This window comes from Protopterus annectens, chromosome 3.part0 (assembly GCF_019279795.1).
Source record: "Protopterus annectens isolate FY-2018-M chromosome 3.part0, PAN1.0, whole genome shotgun sequence".
NCBI classification, from domain to species: Eukaryota; Metazoa; Chordata; order Ceratodontiformes; family Protopteridae; genus Protopterus; species Protopterus annectens.
In genome coordinates, this window is record NC_056731.1 from 782,125,199 (window position 1) to 782,147,558 (window position 22,360).

At 43.9% G+C, this 22,360-nt stretch overlaps 1 protein-coding gene across 1 annotated transcript in view; it reads left to right on the top strand.

Moving 5' to 3' along the window:
- CEP72 (centrosomal protein 72) overlaps positions 1–22,360 on the top strand; it is a 1,336,989-nt gene that overhangs the window by 404,298 nt on the left and 910,331 nt on the right. The window lies entirely within an intron of this gene.

A 22,360-nucleotide genomic window follows, 5' to 3' on the forward strand; every position in this document is an offset into this window, starting at 1 on the left:
TGTGCTTAGTGAGGTAAAACTTTTTTTCTACCAGCAGGGCAGACACAATGGGATTCGCCAAAGCACTTATTAATGCTTTTTCTTTGCCCTTTCATTATTCCAACAAGCAAAGGAAAATAAGTCATTTCTTTTCTGACAGGGAATTTCAGAAGAGCAGACATTGCAGTGGAATGTTTGTACTTCAGGAAATTCTCAGTCAGAGCTCCCTGCTTGTAAGGAAAGTATTTTATCAGATGTCCCTGACTTTTCTCCTTATCCATCTGCCTGGACAACCAAAGTCTTATGTTGTTGGTGCAGGGTATGATGGTGGAATTGTCCCAACCCTTGAGTCAGACATCTGTGAAGAAGGCAGCCAAAAAAGTTAGGTTGGATTTTACTGCTGTACTGCCTCCCCTGGAGGTCTCTGTCAAAGCCCGGAGAATCGCCCAGTTCATCTGTCTGATTCCTTTACCACAAACACTTCGGAGGCTGGCATGGATCCGGCATCTCACATGTTCTTGGAAGCTCAGCAGATGTCTGTTTTCAACATTCAGGGGGAACTGAGGCTGATGATATCCGATGGGGTGTTCCACAGATTCTTGTTAGGGAGGAGATTCCTTCTACAATAGAGTGTCAGCAAGGGTCAGAACCTCCTAGGATGTTTAGGGCAGATGCCACTTTAAAAAAGAAGTAGAAGACAAAGCACATTTCCCCTGCACCTAAGGATCCTCAGTGTGAATGGCAGGATTTTACACAAGGGTTATTCAAAGCTCTTATGGATTTGAAGCCCCATCAGGGAGTGTCTGTTCCTGCAACCCCCCCCCCCCCGGTCCTCTACTCCTCTTAAGAGGCCTAGGGAGCAGGATTCTTCTGATGAGGATTTAGATTATAGTAACGCAAAACACATGCACACCTTTGTGGAGGCTGTCAATAAAAAACTACCCAAGCAACAGAGACCTCCGAGGCAGAAATGCAGACAACCATCATATCCCAGCACAGACCATGAGACACACAGCTCACATAAAGTGTGCCACTCAACCAATGCCCCTAAGGCAAAACAGCTTACTAAATACGCTAGTCATAGGTGATTCAATAATAAGGCACACTGATGTCTCACTCACTAAGTTAAATAAGGAGAAAGTTACTGTCTGTCTGGTGCCAGGATCTGCCACATAACACACACACTGAGGTCACTCCACAACAGGTACAAATATGACTCTGTCATTGTCCATTTTGGTGTCAGTGACCTGAGACATACCTCCCTGGACTACATGAAAAGAGACATGGAGGAGCTCTTGGATCCTGTAGCCCAGGCAGGCATGAACCTAGCCATGAGTAGCATCCTACCGTCATGCAGAATACCACCACAGTAGAAGCAGAAAATGATTGACTTCAACAATTGGCTAAGTTTCTGGTGTCATTCTAAAGGGATCCAGTATCTGTCTGCCTGGAATGACATGATCGACAGACCTCGATGCTTTGCCAGAGATGGCCTGCACCTGTCACCCTTCGTATTCCGAATACTGGCTAAGGCTCTTGCCACCCCTATAGTGCCTTTTTTAGGCAATGTCCTGAAGACAAAATTACACCATAACAGCCACAAGTAAATGTAATCTGAGGGTTATGCTACTCAACGCTAGGTCTAAATCTCAAAATGCAGTCGCTCAAAGCACTCCTTAAAATGGAGAGCATCGACATCTGTGCAGTAACAGAGACCTGGTTCAAGGCTCCGGAGAGCACCCCTGCGCTAAAGGCTATAATTTGTACCACACTTTTCGGCCCCAAAATCTGGACCGAACTTCTAAATGCTGTGATGTCTCTGTATTCATAAAGGATATGCACACCTCCAGTCTAGTAGCCCAACATATAACGCATCAGAGTTACTACAGGTACAGCTAACACTGAGTAAGACTGCAATCCAGGTTGTAGCCTGCTATAGATCCCCTACCATGTCCCAAGACACCCACTCCACATTCCTAAACACCTTGTAAAATATTAAGTTACAATCCAATATCCTTATACTGGGGGACTTTAACTACTCCCTCCATTAACTGAGAAAATTACTCGTGTACCAACACACTAGCTCAATGTTTTCTGGAATTCATTAATTCTAATGCCCTGGACCAACTCATTCTTACCCCCACCAGGGGTAGCAGCATCCTTGACCTGGTCATTGCTAACATGGGAGACAGTTGCTCTACATCAGTAATCAACTCCTCCCTGGTCAGATCTGACCACAAGCTAATCGCCATGGATAGCGACATCCCACCCTCACCTCCCATAAAGGAAACCACCATGAAAAACTTCACCAAAGCTAACTTTGGGCTTCTAAAGTGGCTAACTTCACAGTGCCCATAAAAATGGAAAATAGGTACATGACTGCTGAATCATATACCAGTGCACTGTATGAACACACACACAAGTGCATGGAATGGACCATACCAAACAGAACCAAGACGCTCTCCTCCAAAAACAGAAAGCCAGTCTGGTGGTCCCCTACCATAAGCAAACTCTACAACAGAAGGACGAAACTGTTGCAGTAAAAGCTGAAATCCCCAGACTGGAAAAACTCCCTTGTTAGCCTCAGCAAAAAACTGAGATCCCTCATCAAATCCACCAAAGCTAGCTACCGAAAACAAAATTGCAGCAGATACTAAAGATAATCACAAGGCATTTTAATCTGCAGTTTTAATCTGTACAGCACTGATATTAAGAACTTGGCATTCCACAATGAACAGAACATGCTGGAGGGACAGGTTTCTAACCCAGAGACTACCCATGCTCTGGAACAGACTTCCCATTCACATCAAGCAAAGCACCTCACTGGCCCTATTCAGGAGAAATCGTGACAAGTGGATGGGCAATAGAAAATTCAACATGGCAATACTCAGATCTGCTCTGAACTACAGCAGAATAGAGACACATATACCGAGCCAACTGATATTGCCAATATACTGGCCGACAAGTTCAGTGTGAACTTTAGCCCCCTTTCACACACTAAAAGGGCTATCACAATACCAGAGGAATGCCAAGTTCCTAATATCAGTGCTGTACAGATTAAAACTGCACTGTCCAAAGCCAAGAATACAGTTTCCATGGGACCTGATAATATCCCTGGCTATGTTTTACATGAATTACAAAGTGAACTGGCACCACACCTGAGTGGTCCTGTTCAATCGCAGTCTCACTTCAGGCTTTGTTCCTACCAAATGGCGCACTGCTATGGTCATCCCACTCCACAAAGGGGGCATGACCACAGACCCTGGGAACTACCGCCCCATTAGCCTGACTGATCTGATATGTAAAACTATGGAGTGCATCATCTTGGACCTTATAAACAGGGACATAGGGAATCTACAAATTCTGGACCCCACGCAGTTTGGATTTGTGAAAGGTAGATCATGCCTGCTCAACCTGATAGACTTCTTCGAGTCTATCATCGGAGCTGTGGATGAAGGCAAGGTAGTTCACACAGCCTATCTAGATCTTGCCAAAGCCTTCGACACCATCCCCCACTCAGGAATCATAGATAGTCTCACTAAACTAGGCATAAACCCTTACGTCATAAGGTGGGTTGCAAACTGGCTCACTGATAGAACCCACACTGTGAAAGGAGCAGACTCCAAATCTAACTACCAAGCAGTTACAAGTGGAGTCCCACAAGCAGCTTCACAGGCTCCTGATTCCCAGCCCCTTGCTCCTAAGAAACTTGATAGGTTTTATAAAGTGCGTGATGATTGTAAATTTCTTTGCAGGTGTCCTTTATGGACCCCTCTATTATTTCTGTTTCTGATAAGCCTTCCAAGCTTTTACCTACTATTAAACTGCTTCTTGCTGACAATGAGAGCAGAACTATGGAATGTCTGGGTAAAAAAGTGTACACTTCTGCTACTGTGGCCTTTAGGGCTGTGAATTACCAGACCCATGTTAACAGGTATGTTTTAGCCCTTCTTTCTCAGGCTTTTTAAGTTATTTCAGAACCTCTTGATTCCAAGGGGAAGGCTTCGTCTCTCTCTCTTTGTTGAGGTTTACTCCTCAAGTGGCTCGCCATTCCATTAAATGTAGATGTTAAGTTGTCAATCTCGCCTTCATTCTTGCTGGATGGGTTCTGAGCCGAACCGCGGCTCCGACTCGGCCACTTACTAAAGCTCGAGAGCTAATTTTACCGGCTCGAGGCAACCCTATATCCCATGATGCTAGGTGATAACTACCCAGATCTCGTTTGCAGCTTTCGCCAGCGAGGTGCGTTTTACCGGCTCTTGGTAAGTGTTGGGAATTTTATTTATTTATATATATATATATATATATATATATATATATATATATATATATAGTTACCTTCCTGCTTAGTTTTTCCATCCCTTTCTTCGTTTAGCTTAACTTAACAGTTAATTTCAAACTTTTCCCCGTTAGCGCTAATTTTTTCCCTTATCCCAAATTATTCATCCTCCCCCCCTAGGTTAGGCCTTAGGCCTGCTCCCTTTCCTGATAGGGATTTTGTGTTGTGTCTGTGGCATGTTTGTACACTGTATCCCTTTTTTCTCTTAGTTTTTTGTTTGAATTGGGTGCGTGTGTGTGTGTGTGTGTGTGTGTGTGTGTGTGTGTGTGTGTGTGTGTGAGTGCCCTTTTACCCCGACAGCTATGTCGAAGGACACAAAGGTCTCAGGCTTCAAGAAGTGTGACTCGTGCTGTCAGAAGATGTCTCTGACAGACGGTCACACTTCTTGTGTTTACTGCCTGGGACCCCTGCACCTGCAGGACTCTTGTTCCGTGTGCCATGTGTTCAGCCCAAGAGTCCTGCAGGAGCGCAGGAACAAATTAATCTTAAGGGGCTTATTAAAGCCCGAGGGCTCCCTGACTAAGTCTGTGTCGGGGAAGCCTTCGAAGCCAGCCAAGCCGTCGGCTCCGAGTTCCAAGCCTTTGGCTGGTGGCTCACTATCTGTGGCAATATCGGCTCTGGCTGGAGCCGATGCATCTGAGTTGCAGCTTCCAGCATCGGCTCCGCTCGGCGCCAATACCTCTGGACCTCAACCCTCATGGTCGGCTCCGGCTGGAGCCGACGTATCTTCGGCTCCTTTGGCTGCATCCGTCTCCAGGAAAAGGTCCAGGTCCCCATCCTTGGAGTCTATCCATTCGGCTCCAGGGTCACCCTTGCTCTCAGAGCGGAGCCATCGGAGCCGTTCTTCTCGGTCGTCCAGGCTTTCCGACCATGACCTTGAGAGAGTGGTCAGTAGACTGTTAAAGTCTCAGGCACTGGCCCAAATGCTTCATAGCCCATCTCATCAGACAGCGGCTATTTCAACTCCACCTACTATTCCTCCTTCGACTCTCCCCCAGAGTTCGGAGCTGGAGTTCCTCGGAGCCATGACCGTTGTGGCGTTGGAGCCGATACATCCCACTTTGGCTCTGTCGTCCTCTGCTCCGATCTCCTCCTTGATGCCTTCATTGGAGGGATCTGGGCACCTGGTCTCCCTCGCCGGCTCCGAGGGGGCGAGTGGCATCGGACCCTTGTCCGACCCCGTTCTCCCTCTCGGAGTGTCGGCGTTGGTGAGCTCGGCCCCGACATCGGCTTTGGAGCCGTCCCTGTCTGTGCGGCCCGGGGTTCCTAGTTCTTCGGAGCGGGAGCCCTCTGGCCTGTCTGACAGGGGAGCCTTCGAAGTGATGAGGAGCGTACTAGCCCCAGTGCATGGTCAACGGTCAGCTCCATCAGCTCCTCCCACTATGGTGCCTGCTGATGTCTCTTCCCACTCTCTTGCTCCCGGGCCCAGAGATCCAACGCCTCAGGTTTCCCCACTGGGAATATCTTCCTCTTCCGAGGCTTCTCCTGATCCGTCAGGTGAACCTCCGTGCAAGAGGACATGTAAGAGGAAGCATGTGGACCCCCCTGAGTCCATTACATCCGATACCGACTTGGATGAGTCGGAAGGATCCCCAAGGTCCCCCTCTGAGGATGTCTCTTTTTCTGACACCCTTGAAATCCTGAAACAGAGGGGGAACTGGTCTTCCCTCAATCCTTCCGAAGACGAGTCGGTTTACCTGGAGGTGTTTGGTTCTTGACCCTCCATCTCCTGGGTGTCTCCGCCTTTCGACCCCGTTATGGAAGTGGTGGCACGGAAGGCGTGGACGGCTCCAGATTTGGTGGAACCCACCCCAAGGAGGCTATCTAAATTTATAACGGCTCCAGCTGATAGACAATTTTTATCAAAAGGTGTCCCGGTTGATGCCATGGTGGTGGCTGCAGCCACCAAGAAGGAACTAGCTGATCCTTCAGTACCTATCCATCCTCCTAACAAGGATTCTAGGACTATGGATAGGTACGGTAAGCGGATGTTTTCTTCAGCGACCTTGCCATGCGGTTGCTGAATTACTTGTGTCGCTTCACCCGCCTTCAAAGAGATGTTCTTAAAGAATTAGGTGAAGTTTTACAGGATCCGTCAGCTGCTGGGTCCCAAGATAAAATCAGCTCACAGCTAGGAACCCTAAACTCCATTGTCAACTCCTCCATGCGGCTCATTTCCTATGCAGCTGATGGAGCGAGTAGGGCCACAGGCACAGGTGTGGCCTTAAGGTGTCACGCCTGGATGCAGCTTTGTAATTTTGCAGACCCCTTCAAGGCATCCTTAACTAATTCCCCTTTTGATGGTTCGACGTTGTTCAGGCCTCAAGTGAAAGACACCTTGACCAGATGCGAGCAAGATGGCAAGACTCTTTCTGCCGTAGGAGTCCATTTCTCCACCCCTTCCAGACCATATCCTAAGGGTCAAAAAGGTGGAAAGATGTGGGTCCGCAAATCTCAAGGAGTCTCGCCTGACGCAAGAGGGCAGTTTACCCCCAGAGGCAGAGGGGGTATCAACAACAGACGCCGCCCAAGAGGCAGAGGGGGTCCGCAGAATCGGAGTAGCAGAGAACCTCTCTCTCTGATAAACCCTTCCAGCATCCCTGAGGTGTTGCCCGACTGTCCACCTTCGGAGGCAGTCGGGGGAAGATTGTTGCTGTACCCACAAGACTGGCTCTCCCTCACTCAAGACAAATGGGTACAGTCGGTCATATCCCGAGGGTTACAAAATCCCCTTTATCCAAACCCCAACTCAGCAAAAGGGACCCCTTCCAGACGTTCCACCCAGTCTAAGGGAACAGGCAGTGCTAGAAATATCAAAACTGCTAGCAAAAAGAGCCATCCAGCCAGTCCCAGCAGACCAAATAGGATCCGGAGTCTACTCAAAGTTCTTTTTGGTACCAAAAAAAACAGGGGACTGGAGACCAATATTGGATCTCAGCAAACTAAACAAGTTTGTAAAAAGAACAAGATTCCGGATGGTCACGCTTCAGTCCATTCTGCCTTTTCTGGGCAAGGACAATTGGATGTGCTCAGTGGACCTTCAGGATGTGTACTATCACATCAACATTCACAGGCGCTCCAGAAGGTTTCTCCGCTTTCGGCTGGGGGCCAGTCACTACCAATTCAGAGCCCTGCCCTTTGGTCTCACTACAGCCCCCAGAGTGTTCACCAAATGTATGGTAGCGGTTACGGCTCACCTGAGACGTCAAGGATTCCAGGTGTTTCCATATCTAGATGACTGGCTCCTCACTGCCACCACCAGGCGTCAACTTCTTCAGGCCAGAGATTACACCATTCACATTTGCAGAGAGCTAGGAATCTCTCTAAATTTTGAAAAGTCTGCCTTGTCGCCTTGTCAGTCTATTACCTTTATAGGTGCCATCTTGGACACCGTGCAGCTCTCAGCAAAATTAACAAAGCAAAGGGTCTTAGATATTCAGAATCACATCCATGTTCTTCTTCAGAGCGACAGAATTCAGGCCAGGTATGTCCTGAAAGTATTAGGTCTCATGGCGGCTGCCATCACACTTCTTCCTCTTGCCCGCTTTTACATGCGTCTTCTTCAGTGGATGCTTTTCACCCAATGGTCGTTTCAACAACTCCCTATGCACCACAAGATCATGATAACTTCAACTTGCAAAAATCATCTGTCTTGGTGGATGTTGTCCCCTCAAGTCCATCAAGGCAGACCCTTTATTCCTCCCTCCCCGGTCGCCATGGTCACATCGGACGTCTTTCTGATCGGGTGGGGGGGCATTTTCAGGGCAGGACAGTCCATGGCTCATGGCAACCTTTCGAATGCCACCTGCACATAAATGTCCTTGAAATGAGAACAGTGCTTTTGACATTGCAAGCTCTCCACGACTCTCTTCCCCTGGGGACTATTGCAATCCAAATGGACAATATGTCCGTAGTGTGGTATATCAACAAGCAGGGCAGAACCAAGTCCTATCCCCTGTGTCGCGAAGCACTCAGACTTTGGCAGTGGGCAATCTCTTCTCACCGGTTTCTGATAGCAACGCATATCCCTGGGAAGTCCAATGTCATAGCGGACAAGTTGAGCAGAGCTATTCTCATGCCACATGAGTGGTCTCTCAAACAATCTGTGACGGAAGAGATTTTTCAGTAGTGGGGCCTTCCTTGCTGCAATCTTTTTGCTACACCTCAAAACAGCAAATGCCCCGACTTCTTCACCCTCTTCCCCCTTCCAGGCCATTCCCCCCAGAGACGCTCTAGTCCACGTTTGGCCTCGGGGACTTCTTTACACCTTTCCACCCTTTCCATTAATAACACAGGTAATTCAGAAAGCAACCGCCTTGAGAGCCAAGATGATTCTCATTGCCCCTTATTGGCCTCGACAGATATGGTTTCCGTTCCTGCATCGTTATCTCTTGGAGCAGCCCTGGCATCTGGCTCCAGTGCCAGATCTTTTGGCCCATCAGTCGGGGCAGCTGCACCAATCCCTCCATTCTCTTAACCTCACCGCTTGGTTGCTCCACTTCCGTCCCTAGCCAGGCTTCCTATGATTGCAAATCCCATTCGGGATATTATAGTAGCTTCCCTTAAATCTTCCACCAGAAGGATCTACACGAGTAAATGGCAATGTTTTTCCTTCTGGGCAAAAGATAGGAATATAGATCCATTCACTGCTCCAATTCACTCGGTCTTGGATTTCCTAGCTGAAATTTTTCATTCAGGATCATCATCCTCCACAGTAAAAGTCCAGTTGGCAGCCATTTCTAATTTCCACGTAGGCTTTTCGGACTGCAGCATCATGTCCCATAAGCTTTGCAAAGCATTCCTTAGAGATATCTTCTTACTCAAGCCCTCAATCAAAGATCCTCCGCCGCAGTGGGATCTAAACTTAGTTTTAACATCCTTGATCCTACCTCCCTTTGAACCTGCGGCTTCCTGTTCATTGAAGTTACTTTCCTGGAAAACACTCCTCCTAGTCACTATTACATCTGCTAGGAGAGTATCTGAACTTCATGCCCTCTGCATTCATCCTCCTTATTTAGTTTTTCACAAAGATGGAGTTTTTCTAAGGACAAACCCCTTTTTCGTACCTAAAGTGGCTTCACAGACAAATTTAAATCAATCAATTGACCTCCCAGTTTTCTTCCCCAATTATTCGAACAGGGCAGAGCAAAAACTGCATTGTCTGGATGTTCATCGTCAGCGCCGATATTATTTGGATAGAACTAAACAAATCAGGAAATCTGATCAACTCTTTTTATCTTATGCAGAGAATAGGAAAGGCCTTCCAGTATCCAAGGTAACTCTGTCTAGGTGGCTTTCTTCTCTGATCACAAGTATTTATCAACTCAGAGATAAAGAGTTGCCTTCTAGGCCAAGGGCCCATTCAACCAGGGCACTAGCTACATCAACAGACTTTCAAGCTAGACTACCAATAGACACTATTTGTGCAGCAGCCACATGGGCCTCTCCTCATACCTTTGTTTCGCATTACAAATTGGACATGGCCTCCAGAAACGGGGCAAATTTCGGGTCCACCGTTCTTAAGAGTCTGTTCCAATGAGCCACCCAGGGTGAAGGTGCTAGGGACGCGGTCCCATCCAGCAAGAATGATTGAGAAGTTATGTACCTACCATAACGTTCCATGTTAGTTGTCTTCTCTCGCCTTCTTTTTTGCGTCCCGCCCTCCATCCCCCTAGCCTGGACAGACCAAGAAGATTTTCCCTTCTTTGAAGGATCCTGTTCTTGCATTTTTCCACCAAACAGCTTGTCCCAGGGTAGCTACAGCTTAGATAGCAACCTTTAGAGGGTTATCCTTTTTCCTCCTATTCTCTAGTTGGAGGACTATATTGCCTAATGTTGGTTCCAGCTACCAAACGAGATCTGGGTAGTTATCGCCTACCATCATGGGATATAGGGTTGCCTCGAGCCGGTAAAATTAGCTCTCGAGCTTTAGTAAGTGGCCGAGTTGGAGCCGAGGTTTGGCTCCGAACCCATCCAGCAAGAAAGAAGGCGAGAGAAGACAACTAACATGGAACGTTATGGTAGGTACATAACTTCTCATTATGATGCAGCTGATGCCTCTTCTAGAGCTGACTTTGGTTCTATGCTAAGGTGTTATTCTTTCTTTCGAATTCAGCCTTTGGCTGATGATATTAAGGCTAAGTTGATGGATACTCCTCTTGACAATAAAAATCTCTCCTGTTCTGCAGCTTCTGAGCTTAAGTCCCTTCAGATGAGTGGTAAGGCGTTACAAGAATGAAAACATATTTTTGTTTCCCCTCTTCCCACTTTTCAGAGTCATTATCCTTGCAGGTCTGCCTTTGTATGTAGATAGTCTTGCACTCTTCCCAAAGGTAAAAAGGGTTCTAGAAGGGCTGCTGTTGCCAAGTGTACTCAGATTTCAACAGCACAGAAGCCTCCTTTTCCAGACAGACCAGGTTCTGTCTGTCTTCCCTCCCTCCATCCTAAGTCAAATTCCTCTCTCTTCATCTTTCCCTATTCCTTCACAAATGGTTAAATATCACTCTGGAATCTTGAGTTCTGTCCATCATTTGATAGGCGTATTACATGGTTTGGAAACCCCTACATCCTTTTTTGGGCATTTTTCAACCTCCTCAAGAACAACTGCTCCTTTTTCCAGATGTTTTTCATAGTCTTTTGTCATAAGGCACCATCCAAGCAGTTTCTGCTTTTCAAAGGGAGAGAGTGTTTTATTCCAGAAAGTTTCTGGTTCCCAGGAAAGTAGGCACCTGGAGACCCATTCTGGATCTTTCCTGGCTCAACACCTTTTAGCGGTTTCCTCCTTTTGAATGTTATGTCATCAAACATTGTTTCCTCTTCTGCCTCATGCTTTCCTAGTTTCTGCGGATCTCAAGGATAGCTATCTCCATTTTACTATTCATCCTCATTTCAGGAAATGTTTGTTTTTTTTTCTTCCTTGCATTTTCAGTTTTCTGCTTTGCCCTTTGGCCTCTCGACTGCCCCAACGGTCTTCACTAAATGCCTCCCTCCTGTGATTGCTCTTTGCAGGATGAGAGGAATACAGATTTTTATTTATCTGGATGACCTGGTCATTCAGGCTTTATCTCCAAAGACTTTGCTTCAGCATCTTCACTATGGTGTTTGCTTCCTGAAAAGCCTAGGGTTTACAGTGAATTTTCAAAAATCCTTCCTGACTCCATCTCAGAGTCATGCTTTTCTCAGGTGCAGGCTCCAGACCATTCCTATGCTGGCATCCCTGCCACCTCCCGAGGCTTTAACTCTGATTGCGTTTTTTTCAGTCCCTTCTTCCTGTGGTCTCAGTTACAGCCAGGGAGTTTCTAAGGGCTCTGGGGTACATTGCTTCTACCATTCCCTGTTGCCATACTTCATATGAGAAAGCTATGCAAATAAGAAAAATCACCAACAGCAGCCAAACATCGCTCAAATGAGAAGGTAATATTAATGAAAAATAAAATCTCCAGGCAACCACCACAGCTGTGAGCATACGAAATTTATTACATAAGAATAAAAACTGTTTTATGTAATACATTTCATATGCTCACATCCAGTTTTTATTCTTAATGTAATACATTTCGTATGCTCACAGCTGTGGTGGTTGCCTGGAGATTTTATTTTTCATATGAGAAAGCTATAGTGGTTCCTGAAGTCAGTCTGGCTTCAACATTCTTTTCCTTTGGACTTTCCAATTCCTCTTCTTCCCTGCCTCAGGCTAGAGCTTCAGTGGTGGATTCATCAACTGTCCTTCAACCCAGGGCTTCCTTTTGCCTCCAGTTCCTGCTCAGGAATTCTTTTTAGATGACTCGGACATGAGGTGGAGTGCTTCTTTCGGATCCCTAAAAGTTCAGGGTCATTGGTCCCTTTGTTAAAAGGACCAAATCAACAGAGAGATGAGAGCTCTTCTTCTGGCCCTTCAGGCCTTCCATTCTCTATTCCTTCCAGGGCCCTGCCAAATCTTCATAGAATATGAATTTTTTTTTTTTTTTACCTTGCTTCCTACATCACTACTCAACCCCTACAACCTTGTACTCTTTATCTCCAAATATGACTATAACTGTAAAACCTAAACTCACCAAAACCATATTCTTAAGCATAATTTCTATTTTCCTTATTTATTCCTACATCATCACCTCATTTGAACGACTTTACCACTACCACTTTTATTACTCCCATAAACAAACAACAATTTACAATTCTATCATCCCTAAAGGTCAAATTAACATTACATCTACTCCCAGCTACCTACTACCTAAATACCATAGAATCTCACACATCAAATACCATACATCCACAATAAGGAAAGAGAAATTTCTAACAAACTTTATAAATATCCCTGCATCACGACTCTGTAAACCCAACTTAAAAGATGGTGACATCCACCCCAACCCTGGCCCCACAAATCCCACTCTACTAACAACCCAGCCCAATCCTCCCAACTCTTTCCTAATAGGACACCTGAATATCCGAAGCATTAATAACAAAATAACCCATCTCCATGCCCTCCTTGATACCCATAACTTTGACATCCTCTGTCTAACAGAAACATGGTTAAAACCAACAACCAAAGACAATGAAATAATTCCACAAGGCTACAATATACTTAGGCTAGACCGTATAAAAAGTAAGGGTGGTGGAGTTGCAATCTTATTCAAAGAGGGACTTCAAATCACCACTTTACCATTTGACCCACCTAAAAATAGCAAGGCTGAGGTACTTATTACCAAATTCCAGACTAACAAGAACAAATCCCTATATATAATTTGCATCTACCTTCCACCTGGTAATAATATTAGTACAATAGAGAATATACTAAACCAGGTGTCCTCCACATACCCCCAAGAAACTATTATACTTGGTGATTTTAACACTGATTGGACAACTATCAAAGCTGATAATCCCTCGTCCCTAATCAATCTTCAAGGATTCACTCAAACTATAACCTCCACTACCAGAATCAACAAACCAAACAAAAAGAGAGCATACTAGACTGGATTCTTATAAATAGACAACAACAAAGGTACAATGTTGGAACTCTACCCGATGATATTAGTGATCATACTTTAACCTATATCCTTAGGCATAAAAATGATATCTCTAATCCTCCCATTTATAGAATCATACGTACCAACAAACATTTCAACCCAACATTATTCCAAAATGAACTAAATGCTTGTGACTGGAACCCTTTAAAAATTCTACCACTTGAACAAGCCATTGATTATCTAAACTCTAAATTTCTATCTATCCTTGATAAGCATGCACCCAAAAGGACCATCAAAATGAAAGCCAAACCAGCCCCCTGGCTCTCCAAAGAAACCAAACAAAAAATCTTACTTAGAAATAAATCCTGGGCAAAGTGGAGAGCTAACAAAAATACTTCTGATCAACTACTATTTAAGCAACTGAGAAATAGTACAAAAAAGGCAATACTATCTGACAAAAAAAACTACTACTATAAACTACAACAGAATCACAAAAATAACCCCCAGAGGTTTTGGTCTAGTATAAATAAACTCCTTTCCCCAGGGCACTCCCAGACACCAGCCCCACTTCCAGCAGACCCAAACACCCCTCAGCAAACAGCTAATGCCTTCAATTCCTTCTTTACGGAAACCATACAAACACTAGCAAGCCAACTTACTCTAGACAGCTCAAACCTTGCCACTTCCACACATAGTACTCTACCTGCTTTCTCAATACAACCAGTCTCTACCACTCTTATCTTCAAACTCATCCAAACACTTAAGCCCTGTACCCCTTCTGCTGACCAGCTACCTTCTGAATACCTCCAAAAAGCAGCCAAAGTAATTTCTTATCCTATATCCATCCTCATAAATAGAACCATTAAGGAAGGGAATGTTCCTAACATCTGGAAAATCTCCCACATCATTCCCCTTCACAAAGGCGGAAACTCAAACGACTACTCTAACTATCGGCCGATAGCACTTTTATCTCCCTTAGCTAAAATTATGGAAAAATGTGTTCATCATCAACTGTTAAACCATTTAACTCAAAATAACATGATAGCAAAATGCCAACATGGTTTTAGGCCATCCCATAGTACCACGACAGCCCTGCTATCCTTTACAGATGTTATAAATAGACATCGCAATAACAACAACCTCTCATCTGCTCTCTTTATTGACCTCTCCAAAGCTTTCGACATGGTTAACCATGCCCTTCTTATCAACATTCTTGAATCCTTCGCCCTTGACTCTTTAGCAATTAAATGGTTCAGGTCCTACCTAACCAATAGACAACAAGCAGTTCTTTGGGCAGATAATATATCATCTCTTCTACCTGTCACCCTGGGAGTCCCACAGGGCTCTATTCTTGGTCCACTTCTCTTCTCTCTTTTTATTAATGACCTGCATGTAACTATCCCAAATGCCACCTGCATTCAATATGCAGACGATTCAACATTAATCTCTTCAGCAAGCTCACCATCTGCACTACAATCCCTGACACAGAAAGTATTCAATTCAGTTGAAACTTGGTTCACTAAACGTTGTCTCCTTCTTAATGCTAAGAAAACCAAGCTCCTTCTTTTTACACCAACCAATAAGTCCACCCCAATAGATTTCTCTATCACTTCCAATAATGATACTATCATACACCCTGACTGCACAACCAAATTGTTAGGAATTACTATTGATAACAACCTTACATTTGATAATCACATAAATAACATAATTAAAACTATCAACAAGAAAATTGGCTCTCTATATCGAATCAAATCCTTCCTAACTCCAACAGCTAAAACCCAAATTGCACACTCCCATTTAATTTCTACTCTTCTTTATGCCTCTCCCATATATACTAACCTCAAAAAAAATAACCTTGTTAAACTAGAGCATGCCTATAACAGCATTGCCAGATTTGCCACAGGTAATCCTTTTCGTACCCACCACTGCCTAAATCTCAGGCAGCTGGGCTGGCTAGAAATTCAAAACCTTCTAAAAATCTCCCAACTAACTATGGCCCACAAGATATTTTATCAACCTAATAGAACTCCTATACTTTCCAATCTCATAATCCCCTATAAAAACCTAGATATACTACGCTCCTCTAACAAGCTTCTAGCTAGCATAACCAAAACTAACAATTTGGCTGGAAACTCCCAGTTTTCTAACACTGTGGGAAAAGACTGGAACCTACTTCCCAAAGAACTAACATCACTCTCTTCTTTGCCTCTCTTTAAACAAAAGCTCAAAACGCACTTTAAAATACATTGGTTATGCCCATGCAGTGAACCAGACTAAGCCTTCCCTGCCTGAGCTCATATTTGTCTATACCATACTAAGTTTTTTTGTTTTATTTCTTTCCTCATTATTTTCTCTGATGAGGAACTGAACTGGTAATCACAACGATACAATTACACATACTGGTTGACAAAAAAAAAAAAAAAAGGTGCATACTTTATTTCTACTATGTTTATGTACTATGTAACAATTATCATTCCTTCATTGTTTGTATTTCATGTTTTTACTGTTTGGAGCTTTTCTCCTCGGGCCTCTACTGAAAATGGAAATATATCCAGCTAGACCAGCCCGGTCAACAAATGTAAAATAAATAAATAAAATAAAATAAAATAGACAATACCACAGTGGTATGGTACATCTGCAAGCAAGAGGGGGGGGGGGGGTCTTGCCTCTTGTGCAGACTAGCTGCTCAGGATTGGAATTTGGCTATCCAGTATTAAGCGACTCTTCAGGCTGTTTATATTCCTTCAGATCAAAACATTGTAGCAGACTGTCTGAGCAGGTCCATAACACAGACTCGCTAATGGATGCTTAACAGAGATGCATTTCTGGACATCATCCACCAGTGGTGTACTCCGATAGATCTTTTTGCCTCCCCTCTGAACAGAAAACTTCCTCTCTTTTGCACCAAGGCCCCATGTCCCCTGGCTTGAAAGGTGGATACCGTAACTTTTTCATGGAGTGAGATGTTTCTGTATGCCTTCCCTCCCCTTTCTGTCATACTGAGGGTCCTGTTCAAAATAGAACAAGATTCACCCAAATTCTTGCTGGTCACTCCGTTTTGGCCGTTTTTGTATGCCTTCCCTCCCCTTTCTGTCATACTGAGGGTCCTGTTCAAAATAGAACAAGATTCACCCAAATTCTTGCTGGTCACTCCCTTTTGGCCCAGACAACATTGTTTCCCTCCTCTTCTGCACTTGGCCAAAGGCAATCAGTACAAGCTACCTCAAAGGGTGGACCCACTCACACAAGACAAGATGTCTCTCATCCATCCCCACTTGTCCACTTTTCAGCAGACACCGAGAGTGTGATAGGGTTTTGATCCATTTTGGGCACCTTTTTTTGAAGACATGGTTCAGGTTCTGCAGGAGGCCAGGAAATATTATTTGTCTAAATGGAAGAGATTTTCTGTTTGGTGTCTTGTCCATAACTTGGATCCACTTTCTGTGGAAGTTCCCTTGGGTCTCTTATTTGTGTGAATTGCTGCATAACTGATTGGCATACTCTGCAGATAAAGCCCACCTATCGGTTATTTCTGCTTGTCTGCCTTTGGCCTCTACGTTTGAGGTTAAATAACTCTTTAAAGGCATCCTTCATATTCGGTCTCCCAGGAAACCTAGTCCTTCTTCCTGAGACCTTAATTTTGTTGTTGAAAAATTGACTCTGGCTCCTTTTGAGTTTGCAACTCTCTTCCTTGTGGCATTGTACTTGGAAGACTTTTTTGCTTTTGGACCTTACTTCAGCCAGAAGGGTGTCTGAGCTTCAGGCCCTTATGGCTGTCCCTCCCTTTTTAATTTTTATGGGGACAGGTTATCTCTTTGTACTAATCCTTCTTTTACACCCAAGGTGGTTAATGAGTGGTTTCCCTTCTCTGCACTGTGCTAGTGAGAAGGTTCTTCACATCTTGGATTTGCATAAACAACTCTGATGTTATTTAGACAAATCTAAAGCCATTCGTAAACCTGAGCAACATTTTGTTTCCTTTCATCCTAGGTCTTTAGGTTTGGCTGTTTCTAAACACACTTTTTATTTCAGGATCTCTAAGTCCATTTCTTTTTATTACTCTTTTCATGGGAAAAGCCTTTCTTCTTTTTTAGGGCCCATTCTACCAGAGATGTAGCTTCTTCCAGTGCCTTTTTGAAGGATTGGACACCATCTCCATCCTTGAGGCAGCTACTTGGACTTCTGTGCATACCTTTACCAAGCATTATCCATTGGATATGGTTTCCAGGGCTAGTGCCGGATTTGCCATGGCTATCCGTCCTGGCTTTCTTGAGGGCTCTACTGATCCTTTCTCATCCCAACTTTCTTATTGAGCTTTTGTACTAAATACTGCAACAGTGATATGAAAGGACATAGTACAGTTGTGTAAAATCTCACCAGATGTCCTTCTCTTTACTGTTGTAGTATTCACTCCTTTCCTCCTCCTCCTCCTTTTTTACTTTTCCTTCTGGATACACATGTTACTCTCTTACTACTTGGACTGTTGTTTCTCTTGTGGCTTTTCAATTCTGAGGAGGGTACATCCATATGTCACCTTTATGTTCTACACTGTGAGTGGGGAGCATACATGTGATGCACGATGTGCCTATTACAATCTAAGGCTTTATTGTACTGGCCAGACATGGGGCTACCCTTTGCAGGGTATCTCTAATGTAAGGAATACTGCAACAGTGAAGAGATGGACATCTATTGTTATGGTAAGTTTTTATACAACTGTACTTAATTTCTGCATCCAACTCTGCTTCTACTAAACAGGTTACAACTGCTAACCCCATTCCCTCTGACAAGGATGTGAAGGCAATGGATACATTCTGGAAGAAAATGTATTCTAATTAACATTCAGAAATGTTTTGATGGATCACCTTTATTTGGCCCAAAGGTTAAAGAAACATTATCCAGATGTGAGAAAGATGGAAAGACCCTTTCTGCCATGGGCGCATGTTTTTCCACTCCTCATTGACCCTTTTCCGGGAACCAGAGGTGGTGGAAAAATGTGGTTCAAAAAATCCAGAGGGCCTTTTCAAGACACACTGGGTGAAAGATCCCCCAGGGGCAGAGTGGGAACTTTAATAGAAGACACCACCCACGCAACAGAGGTTGCCAGCAAACCCAGGGTTTCAGAGATTCCTTTTCCGGGAAACCCTATCAGTGTTCCTGAAAGGAAGCCAGATTGCCTTCCTATGGAGGCAGTTGGGGGACACTTATCTCTGCACCTAAACGCTTGGTTAGAAATTACTTAAGATACATAGGTGTGGAGGATTATATCCAGAGGCTGTGTCATACCCTTTTCTCTTCCTCCTCCCCTTCCCAGAAGATTCCTCGATGTTCCACTCAATCAGAAAGAACCAGCAATCCTAGAGATCCAAAAACTGTTAGTAAAAGAGTCATTCAGGAAGTTCCACCAGACCAGTTACAGTCCGGAAATTACTCTATTCGTTTTAGTGCCAAAAAATACAGGGGAATAGAGACCAATTTTTAGATCTCAATTTTTGAACAAATCTGTTCGGCAAACAAGGTTCTGGATGGCCACGATACAGTCTATTCTTCCCTTTCTGAAGAAGGACAACTAGATGTGCTAGACAGCATCAGGATGTGTATTGCCACATAAAAATGGACAAACGCTCTAGAGGGTTTCTCCACTTCAGGTTGGGAGCCAGTCACCATCAGTTCAGAGTTCTGCCCTTTGATGTCACCACAGCCCCCAAGGTGTTCACCAAGTGCATGGCAGTAGTAGCAGCTCACTTGAGACTGCAAGGATTCTGGGTGTTTCCATAGTTGGACGAATGGCTCATTACCGCCCCGACTAGGCATCTGTTGATTATAGCAAGAGATTATGTCCTACAGACCTGTTCCAATCTAGGAATTACAGTGAATTACGAAAAATCTCAACTGAATCCAACCCAGAGCTTATAGTTCATAGGAGCAAATCTAAATGCAAGAACATTTATAGCCTCCCTTCCTCCAGTGAGATTACAAAAAAATCAGAGAGCAAGTTCAAAAGATACAGCACAAGAAGAAAGTACCAGCCCATCTACTTTTACAAGCTATGGGTTCTGTGGCAGTGTCGATAACTCTTGTTCACTTGGCAAGATTTCATATGTGAATTCTTCAGTGGCTACTTGCAACCTAGTGGTCTATACTTTACTAGCCTATGTTGGATCAGATTTTCATTAACAGTCTTTGCAGAAAAGATCTAGCTTGGTGGATGCTCTTGGAGGACATTCTTCTACCTCGCCCTTTGTTCCACAACAGCCCAAGGCCTTGGTGACCACGGATGCCTCCCATATGGGGTAAGGGAGACATCTGGGCAGGGCTGTTCAGGGTACTTGGTCTTCCATCAAGGCCAGTCTGCATATCAACGCCCTAGAAAGGAGAGCAATGTTTTTAGTGTTGCAAGCCTTTCCAACTGTTCTCCCTCTAGGGACTATTGAGATTCAAATAGACAACATGTTTATAGTTTGGTACATCAAAAAACAAGGGAGAACCAAATCTTATCCTCTGTTGAGAAGCACTCAGATTGTGGCAGTGGGTGATTTCCTCCAACCGATTTCTGATAGCAAAGCATATGCCGGGAGATCCAGGGTGATAGCAGCCAAACTGTGCAGGTCCATCCTACCTCACAAGTGGTCCCTTAATCTGAAAGTGTTGGAAATAATTTTCCACCAGTGGGGCTAGCCTTGCTGCAACTTCTTTGCCTTGTCCCTCACCAAGTGCAGCAACTACTTCGCTCTAATCCACCCACTGCAGGAGTCACCCACGGATGCTCTTTTACATTTGACCCCCCCCCCCCAGACTTCTCTATGCATTTCCTTTGTTTCCCTTAATTCTGAAGTTTTTTCAGAAAGCCCTAAGGTTGAAGAGCAGAGCAATCATCATTGCCCCTTATTGGCAGTGACAGATGTGGTTCCCCTTTTTCTGGCCTTACCTGATAAAAACACCTTGGACTCTGAATCCAGTTCCAGATGACCTCTCTCATCCAGAGAATCTTATTCACCCAAACCTTCAGAACCTCAAGCTAATAGCATGGTTCCTGCAGTTCTGTTAAGTGCCAGCAAGTTAACCTTTCCTCTCCAGTACACAGAATTTTACTAGCCTCTCATAAGCCATCCACTATGTGAGTAAATGGAAGAGATTTACCTTTTGGTCCCATGACAGGAATATTGACCCCTTACAGCACCTATCAAAAAGATTTGAGAATTCTTATCCTCTCTTTTTGTTGTGGGAACCTCTTCTACTATTAAAATTCAGCTGGCAATGATTTCAGACTTTCATAATAGCGCTGGGGATAATTCCCTAGCTTCTCATAAATTATGTAAAACATTTTTGAAGGGAACTCTTTGTTAAAGCCCCCCTTTAAGCATCCTATTCCTTTCTGGCACTTTATTCTAGTATTAATATCTATTGTTCAACCTCTCTTTGAACCTTCTGCCGAATGTGACCGCAAATACTTATCTTGGAAAACCTTATTCCTTGTGGCAATAACTTCTGCTAGGAGGATTTAAGAATTGCAAGCCTTATCTTGCAAACCACCAAACTTGATTTTTCATAAGGACAGAGTTGCCTTAAGGAAAATCTCTCCTTTTTTCCTAAGGTAGTATCAGACACTAATATTCAGACTTAATATTCCAGTATTCTTTTCAAATTGTGCAAATAAAGGAGAATACACCCTTCATTTGTTGGATGTTCATAGACAGTTACATTTTACCTGTACAGAACAAAGGATTATGGAAATTCAGACCAATTGTTTGCATCTTTTTTCAAGTACAAAAACTGGCAAACCTGTCACCAAAGTAACCTTGGCCAGATGGCTAAAAGACTATATCTTTCATTTATAACAAAAAGAATATTCATTTGCCTAGAAAGGTAAAGGCTCATTGAACAAGATCCATGGCTACATTGGCAGTTTTTCAATGTCGAGCTTCTATGAAAGATATTTGTGCAGCAGGACTTTCCCTCACACCTTTACTATTCATTGCAAATTGGACTTGGTCACCAGGAGAAGAGAATCCTTTGGTTCAGTGGTGCTCAGGAATATCCTTCCTTGAGTCCACCCAAGATCTAGGTAACTGAGGACTCTGTCCCACTGGTCAAGGATAAAATGAAGATTGACAACTTCAGATAAAGAAGTTATGTACTCACCATAGCTTTCCATCTTCATTTCATCCTTGACCCCCCCCCCCCATGCCTTGCTAAAGTCCTTTGGTGGAATGGATAGGACATATTCATGCTTATTTTGCTACTTTCATATAGCAGTTATTTTTTTCATCAGGTTTTCTTTTCTTATGTCTGTTTAATCTGCAAACTCGATCTGAGGTAACTGGGAGAGATGCCTTGTGGGTAGGGTTGATGCTTGAGAGTTTTTGGCCTGCACGAACTGTAGAAACAGCCATGATGTTTCCGATTCTCAGAACCGAACCTATTGGTCAAGGGTAGAATGAAGATGTACAAATCTGATGGAAAGTTATGGTAAGTACATAACTTCTTTTTAAGTCTCATGTTTGTCTTACAGCTACAGCACTAGTTTTTAATTTAAGGCGCAACTTTCTTATGAGTGAGGTAGGTACTGGACTAAAATTGAAGAGCTGTGGGGTGGTTTTGATTGGACGGGGTAGTGGGGCAGATGTGTTAGTGTCTGAGAGAGATAATGATTGTATAAAGTAGGAATTGAACTGTGTGGGGATAGAGTCTTGTCGTATCAACTGGTTATGGAGAGGGACTAGTAGTCTTGCTAGGGTAGGAGTAGTTATTTGGGTTGATTATATGTTGGTCTTATAGGCTGGTATAGTGTGTTTTCTTATCTTTTTTGACATGGAGTTTTGCAAGGTTTCTAAGATGTCTAAATTGCTAGAGGGCATTTTGAACTCTATTTTTATACCAGTTTTTCCAGGCTTTATCCCTTTTTAGCATGATTTTTTTTTTGTTTCCTTTGTCAACCATGGTGCAGGGGTTGGACTTTCACTCTTTTATTATGTACTGGTGCTAGATTATTTTAGGTCTGTAAGAGTAGATTATTAAAGTGTTCTACAGCAGTATCTAGTGGCATTGTTCTTAGTACATTCCAGTTATATTTTTTAGTATT